Source organism: Mesoplodon bidens, assembly GCF_964165515.1.
Source record: "Mesoplodon bidens genome assembly, chromosome: 8".
NCBI lineage: Eukaryota > Metazoa > Chordata > Mammalia > Artiodactyla > Ziphiidae > Mesoplodon > Mesoplodon bidens.
Window position 1 is genome coordinate 50,684,967 of NC_138165.1, and position 14,779 is coordinate 50,699,745.

A 14,779-nucleotide genomic window follows, 5' to 3' on the forward strand; every position below is an offset into this window, starting at 1 on the left:
AGAATGTTTCTTGCAGCATTGATGTAACTCAGGAGAAAAGAAGGGATTGCCTACATATAAATGGTTCACTGTTTCTAGTGGGAAGAAGCACATTAACTCTTTCAGGTCACTAGAGCCCATTTACCAAATTATTTTTCTTTCTCTTTTTCTTTCTTAGTGCATAAATTGTACTGAAGAAGTAATGCAACTCCATGAAGTGCATCATTTACTCCCATTCTGTCTTTGATGCTTATATACATACAAGTGCCTTGCCTATTGCCATTTGCAGACTCTCCCTTTAAGGGGAATACACTGTGAAATAGATACTCTCCAAGCTCAGTCAAGAAGAGAACATCTTGGGCCTCTATGGTACATTACGGCCAGTTATAATAGACCAGGGAGGGAAGTGTGCCTCCTACCATAATGACTGTAATATGATGACCTTGTGAACACAGAGTTGCATCAAAATGAAGCACGGACACTTTTGCAGTTTTTCTTTATCAGGAATAAAGGTGCTTATTTTTTCCCAACCTGCTGATGAATTTATTCCCATCATGGAGGCAGGATGTGACTATTCCACCTAGTTTCCCTTCCTAAATGAATTCCAAGGTATTCTCACTTCAGGAGAGAAAATCCATCTTTTTTTTTTTTTTTTCCTCTGGTGAATTATGGTTCTATTGGCCACAATATTTTTGTTAGCTTCTCTGAGAAGAATATGTAAAATTTTATGGTAGAACAATTGTTAGATTCTTGGGCAAAAACTCTAGGCATATTAAACCTTTTGGTGGGGGGCTGTTGATTTTAGAAATGTCTTGGTGGGAATAGCTCACTTATTTATTCAAACACTCAGCAAATGTGTATTAAGTGCCTATAATCAACAAACACTGAAATGAGCATCAGGGAAACAAGAATGATCTCACCACACATGAGTACTTTCTCCTATGACCTAGAATTCAACAAAAGATACACCTCACTGTATTCAGAGCCTTCATTCATTCTCTCCCTCCATATAATAGGGAAATTGGAGGACCCTAGGCAAACACAGAACAGGCACATCTAATTTACTGCTGGGGTCAGGAAAAATTCAAAGACAAAGGAACTAGATAACATGCAGCCTTGGTGGACACTGGAAAAAGAATGTCCAAAGTCCCATTTCTATTCCTTCAGTGTGTCTGCATGGAAGAGGAATTAAAGGAAACTTTTAACACTTGGTGGCTAGTTGTACAATAACACAATTTGTTGAGTAAGATTGTTGTGTGTGTTACTGATTCTCAAGAGGAGGCAGTGAGATAACAGTGTAATTTCTGTTTTTACACAAAGACTCCCCTTCCTCTTCTCTGAAACTTCAGCTGCTTTATTTTGCCTCCAGCTACTCAGTGACCACCTATTAGCAATAGTATTTCTCCTGCAAACTTAGTTATGGCTATTGGCAGGTAGCACATTTTGTGAGAAAAATGATAATTAAGTTATCAAATTTTCTTTACCGATAGCAGCAATGTTCAGCCCTGATTAGACTTTGGAATCACAGGGAAAACTTTTCAAAAAACACTGATGCTCCGTCTACCCTAATTAATCCAGGAAACTAGGAATGCCGACCAAATGACTTGAGTGGACCAACATGCAGAAGGACCACAAGCGCTCGTCCAGTGAGAGCAAGGTATTCATGTTACAGGTTGCAGGACCTAACCAGTCACTAAAGACAAAGCAAATTAATTAAGCTTATGCAACAACAGAAGTATGGTAGTAGCAATGTCTATTCTTACCTGTCCTTCCTGTATATAACTTTAGTTAGTAAACTTAGGTCTAATCCTTGGTTCAGACAATGTCTCCGCATGTCCTTTTATATTTTGACCAGGCTACCCCCTTCATAACTATCACGGCTGTCTTGACTTAGCCCTAGGTAATAATCTCTCTAGTCTGGAGGTTAACATGTTCAGTGTTTGGATTTAGAAGGGAAATTGCTTATTTAACTCCACAATTCCTAATATCCATCATGTCTTGAGCTTTGGTGCCAAAGACCATGAAATCATGGAATATATTTGGCCCTTCTGAGTAATAATGATTTCCATTTATTGAGTTTCCATTCCAATGATTATGCTGGGTATCCCCATGCATAACCTCATCTAATCCACAGATATAATTATCCTCATTTTATGCACAAGAAAGCCGTGTCTCAGAGAAGTTTCATAAATTTGCTGAGGCAACACAGCTCCTGCAATCCAATATTCAAACCTAGGGAATGTCTGACACGAAAGCCTGTATTTTTTTCACCTTACCATACTGCCTCCCTGTATAGAGAACACTGGCACTGTCTTTGGAAAAGTCGTGTAGAAATTCCCTCAAAAGCTAGAGCACTGGGCTTCCCTGGTGGTGCAGTGGTTGAGAGTCCGCCTGCCGATGCAGGGGACACGGGTTCGTGCCCCGGTCCGGGAAGATCCCACATGCCGGGGAGCGGCTGGGCCCGTGAGCCATGGCCACTGAGCCTGCGCGTCCGGAGCTTGTGCTCCGCAACAGGAGAGGTCACAACAGTGAGAGGCCCGCGTACCGCAAAAAAAAAAAAAGCTAGAGCACTTCTCTATGACAAGGGACACATAACTGCAGTTACAGTCACAGAACAACCCAGTTATATTTGACAACAGCCCATGAAAACAAGACCTCTTAAAGGGAGATTAATGCCATCAAATCCTTTCAACTCAGACCTACACCTGCTTATACAATTGGCCTTTCACATTCCAGTTGGCAAAATCCAGCCTCGGGAGAGAGAGAGACACATGCAGTATTTATATTGTTGTTGAAAGTTTCACAGCCTTCAAACCACACAGGTTGGAATTGAATTTGAAAATCTGTCTCCTGACGTCTTTTGAGAAATCACTAATCTTCCAAAGGATGCTGCCCTTGCTGTGCACGAATGGTTTGGCTAAAGAAAATGGTTATGCTGTGGTCGCTAAAAGAGGCTAAGTTGTTTTCCTCTTTATTTAGAACAAAAACATGGCTTGCCATACTAAAGCTGTTCAAAAATCAATATCAGAAAGAACACTTCCTTAGTCTTTAAAATAACATAGCAAAATCCTCTCCTTATTATTTTGACTTCCGAGAGAACACTTGAAATAAGGAGAAATGGCTAAATAAAAGGCCGAATTAAATAGTCTTTGATCTGGTAGACTTAGGTCAGGAACAAATAGCTGGCTGTAATTGCTCTAGCGTTATTTTTCTACAAATGGGAGGTGAACACTAACATCATGCTATCACCAAAGTGTTAAGTCAGTCACTGTTTAAGTTGAGAAAGTGTGATCTATTTCTGCATTGTGCTCTATAATATCCAAATTTGTAAAGAGTTGATATCCTTTATTTTTAAAACAAATACCAGATATTATTTGATTAAGTTTAGATTGCCTAGTGCTTTATTCTTCTAAAAGGCGGTGCAAATACTAGCGTTAGCTAATTCCCAAACTGCATACATGGTAGGCAGTTGGAGTCTGAAGAACCATGCAATGATTCTATCTAACATCTTCTTTGTATCTTGTTTTTGTAATAGTTGATGTTGTCTTTGGCCATAAGGAGAGAGGTAGCTTAAAGTACTTCCCAAAGTGGCAGAGTTGCAGGAAAAATCCTATTGCCTGAAGCCAGTTTCTTAGCAACAGCACCCTCTCAATGTGTCACGAAGTCTGAAGCCCTTTGGCCCCTCAAAGGAAGTTCCTTAGGTGTCTTTTACACATTGAATGCTTTGTGATAGTTGAGGCCTGCTGGCTGTCAACTCTGTCCCTTAAGGGAACTTGACAGATCTTAAAAAAAATCAATTTTAAGCTCACATGCCCCAGTGGGTGCCAAAGCCACTTCAGAGAGCCTGAAAGATGGCTGAGTCGACAGGATTTGACTTCTAGAGGTAGAAAGGTGACAAACTCTATCATGAGAAAGGGGCAGCTCAGGGCCTCAGAGGCCTAACCTGCTCCCAGGATCTGGGGCCTAGTGTTGTATTGAACCTATTTATCTCTTTCATGGGCCTAAGGTACCACAGGGAAAGAAAAGTTGTTCAAAAAATGCTGGCAGAATTCAGGGGTGTAAATGATGAATTACTTTTCATCAGCTGAAAGGAAACATACTCCGGAACAATACTGAAAGGGAGCAGGAGTGGCTGACCCCCTGCTTCAGAGCAGCCAATATCTTCATTCAAGAAGACAACCATGAAATTACACAGAAAATGGGATTGTCATGAACAGCCCCTTGAAATCTCAGTATACAGTCATTACTGCATGGGAAAAAGGCTTCATCCACACATCATAACTTGTAACAGACAAGGAGGGGAAGAAAGAACAGAGGAAAAAAAAGGCCTTGGAGTTACCAGTAGGAATATAGAAAATATTTGTTGATTCAAACTTTCCCCCATAAATTTCTCAATACTTTCACATAGCTTTAGCAGTGCGTTAACTTTATGCTGATTGTTGATTTCTTTTTCTGAGCTATTTTGGGAGAGTTCATATGAATTTTAGGGAGGTGGCAAGGGAAGAAAGAGCTATCTTTATATTCCTAAGGCCTTCTACCCTGCAAGGTAAGAATTAAATGGATCAGTTTCATATGTCCCCAAATTATTGCTTAATTAATAGTCTAAAACTGAATACTGTGTATTACCTAACTGTTACACAGAGCTTGTTTAAATTCGTCATTCAACTCTCAAACTCTGGAAGATCAACTAATTTTAAGGTCTACATCAGAAAAATTTGAGTCAGAATATAGAAATTTTAGTAGCGTGGCTAGAATATAAAATATTGGTGATACAAAAAACATTAAACTAAAAGATATTACAGTTATGTGTTTTGTTTTGTCATTCTGGCTACTTTCTCCACTGAGTTTAATTAAGTTTGCCCTCGTCTTTTTGTTTTTTAAAGGATTACCCATTACACTCTTTTCTTCCTCTCTGTTTCAGTGGTTCACATGACTAACTCTCATGAAAATCTAAATTACAGATTTTGTCACAAGTCCAGTTACAAACAAATGGAAGGCTGTGACCGATACGTGGGGTATATTTCTTTCGCAGGTTGATAGTGAGACGAAAGTGGAATAGGAAGTGTCTATTCAGACCAATCAATTTCTTGCTAACTTCTTGGAGACACTCTTTAGAATTTCAGGGTATTCTATTTTTTTTTTTTTTGAGGTATGCAGGCCTCTCACTGTTGTGGCCTCCCCCATTGCGGAGCACAAGCTCCGGACGCACAGGCTCAGCGGTCATGGCTCACGGGCCCAGCCGCCCTGCGGCATGTGGGATCTTCCCGGACAGGGGCACGAACCCGTGTCCCCTGCATTGGCAGGCGGACTCTCAACCACTGCACCACCAGGGAAGCCCTCAGGGTATTCTTGATAGCCTTTTATCTATGCTTTTTTCCATAAGTCTATGTTTAAAAACAAAGACAATTTGCGTTGATTGGATGAGTAATACTTGTTTTCCTTGTCTACTTATAATTCTCTTAAAACAAACTTTAGACTATAAAAGCAATTGAAAAGAAATAATTCCCCAGCAGTGGACTTCAAACAAGAAAGTTACTCTCCTAGAATAGCATTTCTCACATTGGATTCACTGGTATCTAAGAAGGCATAGAAGGTAAACATATCATGCAAAAACTATCTTGTAGGTTTTTATGTTTGGGAAATGATGCCTTGGTATAATTGATGGGTTAAACAAAATATGCTTAATAAATTCCTATTCAAGGTGTAGGTGAAAGGAGTCTCCTAAGGAGAAGGAATTGTCTCACACACTGGAATCTAGGCTTTGCATTTAACTGCAGAGAAGATTGTCCAGAGAATAAGGATAAAAGTAGAATGATTCATGATCGTGCTTAACCTTACAACTTAAAACACAACACATTTGAATGGCGATAGTTGTCAAAGTTTTTGATAGCTCTTGATAGTTGTCAAGGCTTTTGCAACTACTTCCACTATTTCAGTAAATGCAATTTACCCAAGATGTTATGAGGTATACAGAAAAACAGAAATTCTGACCTCATTATAAGATGACTTCTTATTATAATTTTAGTGTTCAAGACCTTATTTTAAAAGAAGATGAGATCATAGGGCTAACCATCCACTTCTCTAGTTTATTGTTAAATCTAAGCGAAGAAAGTGGTTTTGCCCCTCTGGTCTTATTCTTATTTTATTTTCTGTGTTGACATACCACTGAACGACCTTTACGTTATGTCATCTGGAGCTACATTTATACAGCTGGCATTAGGAACTGGAGAGAAAAAAGAGTAATAGCTTAATTTGACTATCACTTTCAAAGGTTCTATTAAATCATATAGGCACTTATTAATAAGCAGAATTTTTCTTTGCATTGACTCATGTTTGTGGGGAGTTAACAAAGTTTTTTCTAATATTGTATGTGCATGTGGGCGTGTACATGTGGGTATGGGTGTATGTGCACATATGTACATACAAGCTGTGACTTCAGAATGACCCCTATTCTTTTGTCACATGTTATTCTTCTATGCTTTTATGGTATGTGTAGAATTTCTACCCCTCATGGCAAAATTATGTACTCTTCTTAGCATATTTTGGACCTTGATAAATATTTATTGTATCTCCAAGGTATTTTTCAGTAGCATAGAATGATTATTATTTTAAAATATTGTTAATATCTTTTGCTGAAAGACTGCAATTCATAACTGTAATAAATTGCAATGCAATTCATTGCCCCCTTCAATGCCCCTCCAAAAAATCTAAAATTAGTTCACAGTTTTTTCTTTTTGTCATATGTATAGTCCCATATGTTCATATATACGATCAAAAGTTACTCATTTGATCCAATGACAGCAAAGGTAAACCCATAACTGTGCTCCAAAGGGGAAATATGATTATTAAGTAAGTAATTTTCTCCAGAGGTAAATATACATTCTAACATATGGCCTTGATGACATTTAGTTAGCTTTAGCCTTTGGTGTTCATCCTTCTTTTAATTATTTTTATTCTAAAAAATCAGGTTAGAGGAACCAAAATAAAGTTCTTTGGCAGATAGGAATCCTGTTTACTTTCCAACTCTGAACTCAGCAGGTTAAGTAATTGGGCTACAGAAAAGTTCCTCCATTTCTATTTCCAGCTGGTGATACACAAAAGGCAGGAAGTTATCTCATTAATGGGGCACCAGCTTTATGCAAATTATGGTAACAAAAAGGCTTCCCTTCATACTTTTTCATAAATTACCTAATAAAGTGGGAATAAATGGCCATATTCAAGAGCCTTTGTTGTATTTTTAGCACAAGACTCTTTCTGTTACTGCAAATATGACTAAATGCGCCTTGCTCAAAAGGGGTGTTTATGAAATAAGGCCACTCAAAAGCTTTTATTTCTTAACAGCCTTCAGTTACTTTTATGGCACAAAATTAACATAATTAGTCACAGAGAATAGATGACATAAGCAGCGTGCCATGCACAAAAGGGGGAAGCAGTATCTAAGGAAGGTATTTTGAGAGATCAAAAATTTTCAAAGTGCTTAATACTAGAAGGTCCTTTTTATTTGTGCACAGCCTTAAGATACTTTTTTTTTTAACTCCGTGAAATTCACATAATGAGATGCAGTAGACAGATGACATTAGCGATGTGCCATTAGAAAGAGGTCAGTTTCCTCTGAAAGATAGTCACTGTTCCTGCTCGTCATTAATTTGCAGCTTCAAAGCACTGAGCATATGATAGCCTGGCATGTTAAGCAAGTTGCAGTTATCTTTAAATAACCATTTTTTCCAGTTATTAGAAGCTAAAGTTTTTAAACTACCGACTGAAAGCAAAATTAAAGCACGCAGCAGTGTGAGGGAAAAAAAAAAAGGAAAAGAAAGAAGGGCTGGAAGAAGATTAGGAAAAGAAAATCAAATATATTTTTAAAATGAAATTGCTGGTGGTTTTCCCTGGAGGTGACCCGCTTTAACTTCAGTGCTAGAATTTCGGGGTTAGTGATGGGCCTTGAAGATTGGAGCGCTAGCTAGCAAATGGAACAAGTGGGGATTTTTGTTTTCTGAGTCCTTATTATGGCACATATTACAAGGCTGAAAAGGGCTCCACGAGGTAGGACCATGAAAAAGGTTAAGAGCATACGGGTTTGTCTTACATGGGTACTGATCAAATAAAACTGCATTGAGAAATAGATCAGATTATCTTATTTTAAAGTGAAGATCAGTGAGATTTCTCTGGTTTGGTTTGTGAATAAAATCACAGAAGAGAACACAGAAAACTAAAGTATTGAGACTTTGAATTCATCTGAGTTCAAATCTGTTATGACAAGACTTTTACTTTTAAATAATTCCTTTTTTTGCATCAAAATACATGAATATGGTACAACATTCATAATATTCACAAAGACTTACAGACTCTTACACTTAACATTCCCTTGGAGTCTATTTTTGACATGGAATTTCTAGAAGTATTTCATAGGATTTAGCTGCTTTAAAAACATTCTGATTTATAACTTCAATCCCCCCACCCAAAGTAAAGTTCAGTCACCAAAATCTCCGGTGTGCACGTGTTGACTGACTTTCTGCGGTACATTTAGCTTGTGTGTCAGTGAGTGGCAAGGCCGAAAAGCATCACATGAATAGGTATTAGCAAGAAAATAGCAAACAACATTGGTGAACATTTTGGAACTACTGAAACAAAATGCTTATTTTTAGGTCATCAATAAATAAGGAAAAAATGGTGGTTATCAAATGATGTTTTCACATTTGCAGTGACATTTTTCTATTAGGAGTGTTATTTTTAAACATTGTCTAGATTGGTGGAGTTGCATCTTTTCAGTGCTTGAATTACCTGGTGCTGGGTGGGGCTGGGGAAGATGGCCTGGGGCATTGTTCCACGCTTACACGATGAGGGCCATGGCTGGCTGAACCAGCAACACTTATGGAGGAATTCTGATATGAAAATCAGGGATTAAGGAAGAGTAAAACAAACTGCACGTCTTCCTTCCATAAAACTAATGTGGTTTTACACTGAAAAACTTGCTTTTAACATTAATTTCCATTTAGTTAAACTTTCTTTTTCATAGCATAGTTTTCAAATAATTTAGCTGCTTCTCTTCTAGCAACTTGTAGGTAACGTATTAATGCTAGGGAAACACCCTGAGGTACCCCTCAAGTAACTTATAGTGAAGGAAGCTGTATCAACAGACACACTGAGAAGAGTTTGATGCTGCAAAAAGAGAGAAGCTGTGAGTATTTCCGTCTTTGTGCATCAAAGAAAGTATCATTGAAGTGTAACTAGAAATTCACTTAGAGTGACAAAACTGAGAAGCTCAAACAAGGGAGCCTGAAAGGTCAAGGGCCATGAAGGGCAGGGCTGGTTCTCCACTGATTGGATTGGAGGCTTAATCAATGAGAGATGTAGGATATGCCTACCTAGGAAGTTTGAAAATATAGTGGTAACAGCTGAAATTTAATTCTTATTTTAAAACAGCATCTAATACAAATTCAGGCTGACTTGGACTGCCTTTTAGATTCAGAGATATCGATAACCACCCCTACCTTTTTAAAATACTTCCTGTGTGTTGGACTCTGTAATGTGTGCTTTGCATAGATCTCAAAAATTCTATGAAGTAAATATTTTTATCCGTTTTTCAGATCAGAAAACTGAAGCTCAGACAGATTAACTGACTTGCCCAACATCACAGAGTTTAGGAAATACCAGCTGGATTCAAGCTCTTTTTTTTTTTTTTTTTTTTTTTTGGCTGCTCTGCATGGCTTCTTGTGGGATCTTAGTTCCCCGACTAGGGAAAATGCCAGTCTTAACCACTGGACCGCCAGGGAATTCCCTCCAACTCAATTCTGAATGAAAACGAACTTTTCATTATACTATACATAGAAACTGTACATATAAGTAATAGATTAGAATCCATCTTCTTCCACTAACTCGCAAGGAATGCCCTCAAGGATCTGAGTTTGAATGATTAGAGAGGACACATGGATAGCATAATATTGAAATTTTCAGAAACTTACTTATTACTAGTGTTCACATTTAGCTTTTTAATGGTTTAAAATGCTATATGCATTTGTAAATAAAATTGATATAGATTTTCCTTTAAGAATCTCTAGCTGTAAAATAATAGACAATATATATAAACGGCAAAAAAATAAACAAAAACAATCAAGCATCCAACCAAATAGATACCTGCAATGTAGAGTAACTGAAGAAAAATTTCCATAGAGTTCATGTGCTATAGCTTCCTTTTTGTCACTGTTTCTTTCCAATGAAAAATGCTGTAGAATAATTTTATGTGTTTAGCTACATAAAAGAAGCAAAGATGGTTAATACTATACTTTTTCTTACAAAATAGATTCCATCTGCTTTTATTAAGGAGAATAGTTAAAGTAGAATGAGATACTTATTAATCTAGCTGGTCTAGGTAAGGTCTAGTTCACTTTAATTAAAAAGCTGAATTTCTAAGGAATTGCATGTATATAGACACACTGAGAGCACCTCACATTCTACGCTTAACCTTTTATTTTAATCCTGACGCTTTCTATATTGTTATTTTAAGTACATGTTAATAATATGCAAACTGACGCTTTGAAAATTCTCTGAGATGTGGTTAATGAAGAGAAACTGCACCATAAATTGCATCCAAAATATGCAGTCCATGCAGATGTAATTTTTCTTGAACTACAGTGTTTTACAATAAACATTTTTCAGCTTGTTTGGATTTATTCTCTATTGTTTATAAGAAGTACCATCAGGCACTACTGCATGAAAGAACTACATATAGTAACAGGCAATCTTAGTTTAACAAGATCCTTTGGATAAAAATAGATTTCAGATCTACCTCCTGCCAGCGGAATGCAAATTCCGATGAAACTACACACTAGTGTTTTTCATAATTTAAAGTTTGTCACATGGTATAATGCACTTGCTCACTTTCCCCTGAGTTCTGTCAGAGGAGGCAGAGGGCTATGCCATTTTATGATCACTAGAGACCGAATGTTCTACAAAGTATTCTGGGAACTGTAGTTAACAGAGAATATTTTTCTTTCAAGTGCATTTGTTAAAACAATGCCCAAAAGAGACATGGTATTCCGGCGACTGTCACTGTTTCTATGATAAACCCTGAATTTTTCAAAAGGTCGTAACTAGCAATTTGGCCATTGCTGAATGGCACCATCTGTAGTTTAGCCTGCAGGTTTGCACAACCCGAGATGCTGTCACCCTTTTGGAAAGTCTGTCTTTCAAAGAACTCGTGTGAGCCTAGGTTAAGAAAGACATGAAGATAGTTGGTCTTTTCACTGATTTTCATTTCAAGCTGAATTATCAAGCAAAAAGACGATGTGCTTGGAGTGCATGGGAGTGATTGTTTATCTCACAATGGGTTATTTTACACTTCTCCTTGTTTTACTTCCATGTTATATTATTATCATTTGGGAATGGGTGGGAAGGTTGCCAGGAAGGAAATAAGAAAATATTATGATTCTATCTTTTGCTAGAAGAAAGCATAGACTATCCCAAGAGGCGGAAACTAAAATCTTGCAGGAGACAGGTGTTTATGGTAAATGGGACTCTGGCTACCCAGGGAGCTAAGGTAGCTAAAATGAGCAGCCTGTATGCAGCCCTAGCAGATGGCTGCCATGCCCCTTGTTGCAAGCTGGCCTATATTTTTTCAAAACAAGTCAGAATCATGGATTTTTCTTACAATATTAAATGTATCGAGTGCCTTAATTTTTTTTTTTTTTTTTTTTTTTTTGCGGTACGCGGGCCTCTCACTGCTGTGGCCCCTCCCGCTGCAGAGCACAGGCTCTGGACACGCAGGCCCAGCGGCCATGGCTCACGGGCCCAGCTGCTCCGAGAAGTGCCTTAATTTTTAAACGTTGGCATCATGTTTAATTTTAAAATAAACTTGTTATTTATTTTGTGCAAGTCAAACAAAACACTTCTCTCAACCAGATTTGGCCAAGCCACCTCAATTTGAGACTTATGTTCTAATCTTGCATCTTCACACCAGTAAAGCGTCAATGCCTTCTTAAAAATGAGCAATAAATGCAGAAAAGGTAAAAAGTTAGAAAAAATAAAACTTGATTTTTTTGGTTCATCTGTTTCTGTGTTTCAAATGGACTGATTATATTGAAACTATTTTAATAACTTTCTCTAAACTTTTTAATTCCTTTTCAAAACATATTTCTGTAACTTGTGTGCTGACACTCTGACTTCATAGGTCATCAGTACTTTTCTATTTATTTTATGATTTTGTTTTGTTTTGTATTGTTTTTTTGAGGTAGACCAAAATTCATGCATCAGAAATGATTATGGAAGGAGCTGGGAGGTGACTGCCAGCCACATGCCACCTCTGCAGATGGAAGTAGATTCCGGGGCCGGAAGCACCACAGCGTAGGGAGCGCTCCAGGTGACCAAAGCCAAATAATGTCAATAGCTCGTTCAACCGTCCATGCCAAATGGGGGTCATGGGGAAGGTGATTGGGACAGCAATGCAAAAAACTGCTGAAGTGAGAGTGACCAGACTTGTTCTGAATCCCTATTTATTAAAGTAGTTTAATAAGCGAAAAACCTACTTTGCCCACGAAGCTCCCCAGCAGTGCACCATTGGGGATACTGTGCTTCTCAAAGCTTTACCTGTCCCACAAACAAAGCATGTGAAGCATGAACTGGCTGAGATCATTTTCAAAGTTGGATAAGTCATAAATCCAGTGACCGGAAAGGGCTGTGCGGGAATTGCCTACCTGGAGAGTCCAGTCGGTCTGGAAACCACCCAGCTAACCCAAAACCTGGAAAAACTCCATCTCTCTTCAACACAGTGAAGGAGGATTAGAAGATGGAGCCAAAGGGAAGGATTTCTAAGTTTGCTTTATGGAAAAATTTTTCTAAGTTTCCTCACAAACCATCCAGTTTCTCTTCTCGTATTTATGAAATAGCTAAAAGTAAATAAAGTAAAGGCCTTGTTATAATTTTTCATTAAAAAGACATGATTAGGGAAGAATTAATATCATTAAACCTAAATAAAGCTAAGTAGCAAAATAATAAATGAATATATATTTATTTGTGAGAAGGTTATTTTATAGAGAAAGCTTTGGAAATTGAACAAGAGAAAGTGATAGTTATTGGTAGATTTTTGTCTCAAAAGTAAGGTAATCTGTGTTTTTTAAGTACATACCAATACCCTAACTTTGGTTGCATAAGGATCCAAATACAATAAAATGGGATTGTGTGGAAAACAGTCACAAAGAAGAACAACAAAATTTTGGAGAAGCATCAAAATGATGAGAAAATCTTGGTTTTTTTCTAAGAGAATTAATACATGTATACAGATGTGTAGGATCCCATTTTATATATGTTAAAAAGAAAGATAAAAGTATATCCAAGAGCATTCGTATTACTTTGAATATATACATCCAAATCAATGCATTTAGTATTTACAGTTAATATAAGGATTGCTATTAGCTTATATGTATTTAAGCTCCACCTACAATTTTCCTAAATGTGCTCATTTTATTTGGAACAAATGTGCCATGCTAGCATATCAAATGATAAGCTATCGCATAGGAATCAGTTCCTAACTTAAAATTATTGGATATTTTAAAGATCCAAGTATGTCCCCTATCTGGCCTTTTAATAAATGCTTGTTGCCTTAATTTGTTTCCCTTAAAAATCTGGTGAAGGCTGAAAAGAAAAACAAAAAGTACATGTACTCTTCATTGAGAGAGAAAGAGCTCTAATCGTAAAGTTTCCTACCAGAACAGGGTCACCTACACTTAAATTTTCTGTAAACAAATAAGTGCTGAGACAGCAGATCAACTTCCTTAGTGCATTTTCCCCCTAGTAAAATCAGTTTGAGATAAATTGCAAAATAAATAAATGTCAAATAACAATTCCCATGACTAGTATTTGAACTGAATTTAATGACGATTATGAAGACAAAGCTGTGATAGGCCTCTGTGTAGAATGCTTAAAGGGGACAATCTGAAACGATTTTAACTCGCAACCATTTTAACAAATGAATATATTTCCTAAATTGCCACATCAACCAACCCTGCTATCTAATTATGGCCAGCAAAAAGGGCTACATATTAACTATTCCAAAGCGTAAGCCATTATTTTTGGTTGACATTCTTCAACATTCAGCTAATAAACCTGAAAAGCATTTTGCTTATTGAATAGTCAAGGTTTCTGCTTTACAACTGATGGGTAATATGACAGGAAGTTGTATTGTTCCAAGTCAGACATTCTCTAAGGACTTTTCTCAGACTCTGTGGTCTTGCTGGCCATCAATGCTTCCACCATTTTCCAGGATAAAATGATCATAGTTGGCTTCTTAGAATAGAAATTTAAGACACCTATGACATATCATTTCAAAATTACTTAGTAAGAAAAAACATCCGTAAAAGTCCATTTTATATTCAGAAGGGTACAATGGCCTCAGAACATGTGTTCTCTTTCAAAACGAGCCCCACCTGGCTCGTTTTGAAAGCTTATGCCTCTGTACTGATCAACACATATCAGGGCAGCACCCTTGAACTTGTCAGGGAAAACAATCTGGAATTCAATGATTATCAAAAAGAATTTTAGAGAAACAGTATGTAGAAGTATTTACGGAATAGATAGAAATAAAATTTCAAGGTTCTATTTATTTATCTATTAAACTTGTCCTTTGGAAAGTTGTAAACCTGGCAACTTTAAATCAGTTTCCTGGTAGACTTGCATTTGTTGATATTCTGTCCACTTATTTTGAAGGAATATTTTAAAGGTTATTGTAAAACGTGGAGCGGCACTTGCTATCTACTGTGTATCATACAATCATCTCTATTTAACAGTCATGGGGGAAATTTCTCTTTGC

General features: G+C 37.3%; 1 pseudogene across 1 annotated transcript; it reads left to right on the forward strand.

The window, feature by feature from the left end:
- Positions 1-12,351: 12,351 nt before the first annotated feature.
- On the forward strand, positions 12,352-12,746 carry LOC308621583 (small ribosomal subunit protein uS17m-like; annotated as a pseudogene). The gene has a single exon. The product of its transcript is annotated as a small ribosomal subunit protein uS17m-like (transcript).
- The last annotated feature ends 2,033 nt before the right edge of the window (positions 12,747-14,779 follow it).